We start from the raw sequence: 4,980 nt of genomic DNA on the forward strand, positions 1-4,980 counted from the left end.
TTCCTGCATGGCTTCCTGTGTGACTTCCTGCATGGCTCCCAGCATAGCTCCCTGTATGGCTTCCTGCATGGTTACCTGCATGGTTTCCTGCATGGCCCTCTGTATGGTTTCCTGTGTGGCTTTCTGCATGGTTTCCTGTGTGACTTCCTGCATGGTTTCCTGCATGGCCCCCTGCATGGCTTCCTGCATGGTTATCTGCATGGTTTCCTGCATGGCCCCCTGCATGGTTTCCTGTGTGGCTTTCTGCAAGACTTCCTATGTGGCTTCCTACATACCTTGCCTTCCTTAGTGTGTTTCTTGTTCTGTAAATGTGCCGTTTCTTAGAGAGAACATTCTGTCCTTTGAGGGATAAAACACAGTCCCTGATATCCTCCAGTCATCAATTTTACACATGGATCGCTCTCCTCGGCTTACTGTATTATTCTCTGCCCTCTGAGGTCCTCACTGGTATTTCCTTACATTGCTGTCTTCCTTGTATGTCACAGTCCTGTTCAGTTGGTTATGATAAACACCATGACCAGATACAGCCTATCCCTGTAGCCAGTCAGGGCAAGAACTCCAGGCTCCCTCTTAGGAGTTGGAAGCAGGAACAGCAGCAGAGCCAGGGAGGAGTGCTGCTCCCTGACTAACCCACAGACCACATTCAGTTCTGCTTCTGTTTACCCAGCCCAGGCCCCCCTGCCTGCCTAGGGATGACTCTGCCCACTCTGGGTTGGGCTCTCCTTCATCAGTGAGCAATCAAGAAAATTCCAATCTGATGGAGACAATGGTTCGCCTGAGGCGCCCTTCTCAGATGTGTGAAATTAACAACCAAGATTCATCATCACACGGTCTTTCTACAATATGGGTGTGTTTATATTTAAGAGTGAGATAAAATTTGAAGCAATTGTGTCCCATAGTTCCCTGGGCCACCTGTGCTTACCAGAGAGCCTGTTATAGTTGAGATCTTTCATCTGAGAAGGCAAGCGGGGCCCTAAGGTAGGCGAACTTCTGGGAATCCTCGGTTATCTGGGATCCAGAGGGCCTCCATGAAGCAGAGAAGAGGTGGTGCAGGGAGGGGAGTGGGCTGTTGGGGGGGGGGAGTCAGTCCACTGTGAGGTTTTTTGTTTTGGTTCTTTTTTTTCCAGAGCTGGGGACTGAACCCAGGGCCTTGCGCTTCCTAGGCAAGTGCTCTACCACTGAGCTAAATCCCCAACCCCCACTGTGAGGTTTTTGTCTTTTGCTGTCTACTGTACTGCTAAGTGTTGGGGAGGGGAGGCAAGACCTGGAGTCTACTCTACACATAGGGTTATGGGTCAGAGAGACAGAAGGGAGAGAGAAAGCTGACATGGAGCAAGATGAAACATAGTAACTAGTAAGTAGTAATTCAGTGTTCTAACAACATGAAGGGTAAGACAGTTGCTCCAGCTCCGCACCTTCCTGCCTGCTGCCACACCCTCTGCCATGAAGGCCTTGCACTCTAACCCTCTGGGACTGTAAGCCTCCAATAAACCTTCTATACCTTTCCTTGATCACACCGTCTTATCACAGCAACAGAAGTAACTAAAACTGTCGACAGCCATCTCTCGTGACCAGCCAGGACCTCAGGATAAAGAGATTCCTGGAGACGGGTCAGGTGGGCTGCCTCCTTTTCTATCTCTGGAGTTCCAGGTACTGAAGACGTGAGAAGCAGGAGCAATGGAGTTCTTGGAAGTTCCGACACGTTCCTGGAAATTTGGTCCATTGAAGTCCCTTGTCTTAATGGTCCCATTCCCCTGGAGTTTTTCCTATCTGGTGAGTATTTTCACAGGCAGAAAGCCTGGATTCTGAGCACCTTCAGATGCTGGTGACTGACCTGCCGGAGAGTGGGGCCTTGCTGCTTGCTGTCTGAGAACAGTTTCCACCAGCTCCTGCCAGCCAAGGAGTGGGAGTCGGTGATTCACGCCCTGCTCAAGTGGCTTTTCCTTTCCAAAGTGCTGAGAAGAGCTAATTAACCTGCAGTAATTAGAGGATTGTGTACATTCTGTTCTCTGTGCTCTAGACTACGACCAGCATTCCGCTTAGAAAGATGCAGCGCAGCTCCTCTCTGGAGCCTGGGATTCTTCGTGCCCTGCTCGCAATGACCATTCCCTCCCGGATGACCCTCTGTGCTGGAAGGTGTTGGGAGTGATTGGCAGAGCAGCCACGATGCATGGCTGACGAAGCTGTCCCACCTACAGTTCTGCCACACTGATGAGACTGTCCTCAGACTCCTAAAGTCCTAACGCCCAGCACCCTGGGGTGTGACCATTTAGAGACAGGGTCCTTAAAGAGGCCACTGGGTGGAATGACGTCATCAGTTTGTTCCTCATCCAATCGATGGCTGTCAGAAGAAAAAGAGGTGAGGACCCAGGAGAGAGGAGAGGCTATTCATCACTTTTACACAAACTGGAGTCACTCGAGAAGAGGGACCCTCAATAAGAGTTGTCTCCAACAGATTACTTTGTAGGCACAACTGTAAGGCATTTTCTTAATTAATGATTGATGGGTGGGGGTGGGGCTCCGACCTCTGTGGGCAGTGCCACCCACGAGCAGGCAGTTCTGTATAAAACAGACCGAGTGAGCCGTCTGTGAGGAGCAAGCCAATAAGTAGCATCCCTCCATGGCCTCTGCTTCAGTCCCGGACTCCAGGTTCCTGCCTGGAACTCCTGTCCCAACTTCCCTGGATGATAGGCCATGATTAGGGCATTTAGCCAGATAAACCTATTGCTGTCACAGCTGCAGAAAACAAATTATGACAGATGAGTGTTTGCAGGGAGAAGAAAGCAATCCAGTTCGAGGAAGAGGAGGAGGAGGATGAAGAAGAGGAGGAGGGGGAAGGGAGAAGGAGGGAGAGGAGGAGGATGAGGGGGAAGAGGAGGAAAGGGAGGAGGAGGGGGAGGGGGAAGAGGAGGAAAGGGAGGAGGAGGGGGAAGGAGGAAGAAGAAGAGGAGGAAGAGGGGGAAAGAGGAGGAGGAGGGGGAAAGAGGAATAAGAAGAGGAGGAAGAGGGAGAAAGAGGAGGAAGAGGGGGAAGGGGGAAGGAGGGGGAGGAGGAGGGGGAGGAGGAGGGGGAAAAGGAGGAGGAGGAAGAAGAGGAGGAGGAGGAGGGGGGAGGAGGGGGAGGAGGGGGAGGAGGAGAGGGGTGGCGGAGGCCGCAGTGGCAGTTGGGGCGAGATTCAAGGTGAAGCAGTCCCTTCTGCATCATGACCTAGAACTTCAGCCTCCTGGGCTGTGGGGAACACATTCATGTTCTTTAAACTGCCCAGCCTGGGGCACTTGTTTTGCAGCTTGAACAGACGAATCCACAATTCTGCCAGGCAGAGTGTGGCTGGAGCCTGATCCTTACCATGCCCGGGACAACTCAGCAACAGACTCTTGCCACCATGTGCAGTTTCGTGGTACCCTGTGCTCAGAATGTGCCTCTGTGGTGCACACCATGGACACAGACAAGCCAGGGGCTCCTTCTTCATACCCAGAGACATGCTTCCACCAGAGAGAAGCATGTGCTACCTCAGCTGTTCAGTTGAAGCTCCAACACTATTGTTTCACTGAGGACATCCGTTTGAGGCTCTGGGTCGGTTTTCAGGGGTCTCCTGATTTGCTGTGGTTTTGGTTCAGGGTGTGGTCTCTGAGATGCTGAGTTCTCAGGAATGTGGGGGGTTCAGGAGCCCTTTCAACATGCTGTGATCTTTGAAAATAAAAAAAATGTGTTTATTGTGCTCCCTCCCCTATCCCCCACAACCTCCTCCTTCTCTCTCTCTCTCTCTCTCTCTCTCTCTCTCTCTCTCTCTCTCTCTGTGTGTGTGTGTGTGTGTGTGTGTGTGTGTGTGTATAGATGTCTTCAAACCACAGCATACACGTAAGTTCTAGAAGACAATGTTTGGTAGTCAATGCCCACTTTCTGCTTTGCTGAAGCAGGGTCTCTTTTTTTTTCTTCTTCTTTCTTTTTTTTCGGAGCTGGGGACTGAACCCAGGGCCTTGCGCTCACTAGGCAAGCGCTCTACGGCTGAGCTAAATCCCCAACCCCTGAAGCAGGGTCTCTTGTTTCTGCTGCACAATGTACTCCAGTATACTCTGGACAACTCTCCTGTCTCTACTTTCCATCAGACCATAGGAGTGTTGAGTTTCCAGATCTACATTCCCACGTGTGTGTGTGTGTGTGTGTGTGTGTGTGTGTGTGTGTGTGAACCAGGGATCATACTTGAATCCCTGCGCTTGCATAACTAGCACCTTTACCCCTGAGCCATCTCCCTGGCCCACAGTGGGATTTTAGTCAGCTGCAGTCAGCAATAAGGAGCTCCTTCCTTCATGCCCTGGAGGTCACCTTGTGCTGAAGGTGTGGGGCTGCCTCTGTGCTTGCTGCTGTCCTCTCTGCTTGTACATCGAGTAGAGGACCACCCTCTCTCTGCACTGTGCCCTTGGAGGACACAGAACGGAGCAAAATGTGAGACCTGAGGGCTCTGGGTAGCACTGGTACCAGCATCATCTCCCTGTCTATCAGAAAGAGCCCTGGAGCACAGCATTTGTGTCCTTACCAAGCATGAGCCAGGGCCCTTCTGAGATTCTAGTCACTGTATTTACACGTTATTTTTTACAGTCATAATTTTTTGTGTTCACTGGGTGATGGGTGGTTAATGACAACCCCATTGTTAAGAGACGAAGCAAAGGAAATGGTAATGCCGAATTAATTGGTGGCTCTCCCCACTCTAAAGGAAAGAGCCCAGCGGACTTGTCAGACCTAAGGCATGACCGCCCATCTTTCTCACCTTGGCAGGTGATTTGGTTCCAAGCTCAGCACCAGCACCATAAGTCACCTTTGCAATGTTAATTTGGATTTTATTGGCTTTCTAGTTTTGCCTGTATTTGAATTGTAAATTTATTTTGTTTCTACGGATGCCTAACACCCATAAGCAGAAGCCGTTCGTATACCTAGCTTTATGCTTATTTAAGTGACATCATTATGAAAATAATTTGAGTTAAA

General features: G+C 50.6%; 1 long non-coding RNA gene across 1 annotated transcript; it reads left to right on the forward strand.

The window, feature by feature from the left end:
• The first annotated feature begins 1,526 nt into the window (after nt 1-1,526).
• LOC148006185 (uncharacterized) lies at nt 1,527-4,184 on the forward strand. The gene is made up of 3 exons (XR_015621472.1): nt 1,527-1,773; nt 2,021-2,475; nt 3,266-4,184. It is a non-coding gene; the product is annotated as an uncharacterized LOC148006185 (long non-coding RNA).
• Nucleotides 4,185-4,980: the final 796 nt, after the last annotated feature.

The sequence above is a fragment of the Rattus norvegicus genome, chromosome 5, assembly GCF_021556685.1.
Source record: "Rattus norvegicus strain SHRSP/BbbUtx chromosome 5, alternate assembly SHRSP_T2T, whole genome shotgun sequence".
In the NCBI taxonomy this organism is placed as follows: Eukaryota; Metazoa; Chordata; class Mammalia; order Rodentia; family Muridae; genus Rattus; species Rattus norvegicus.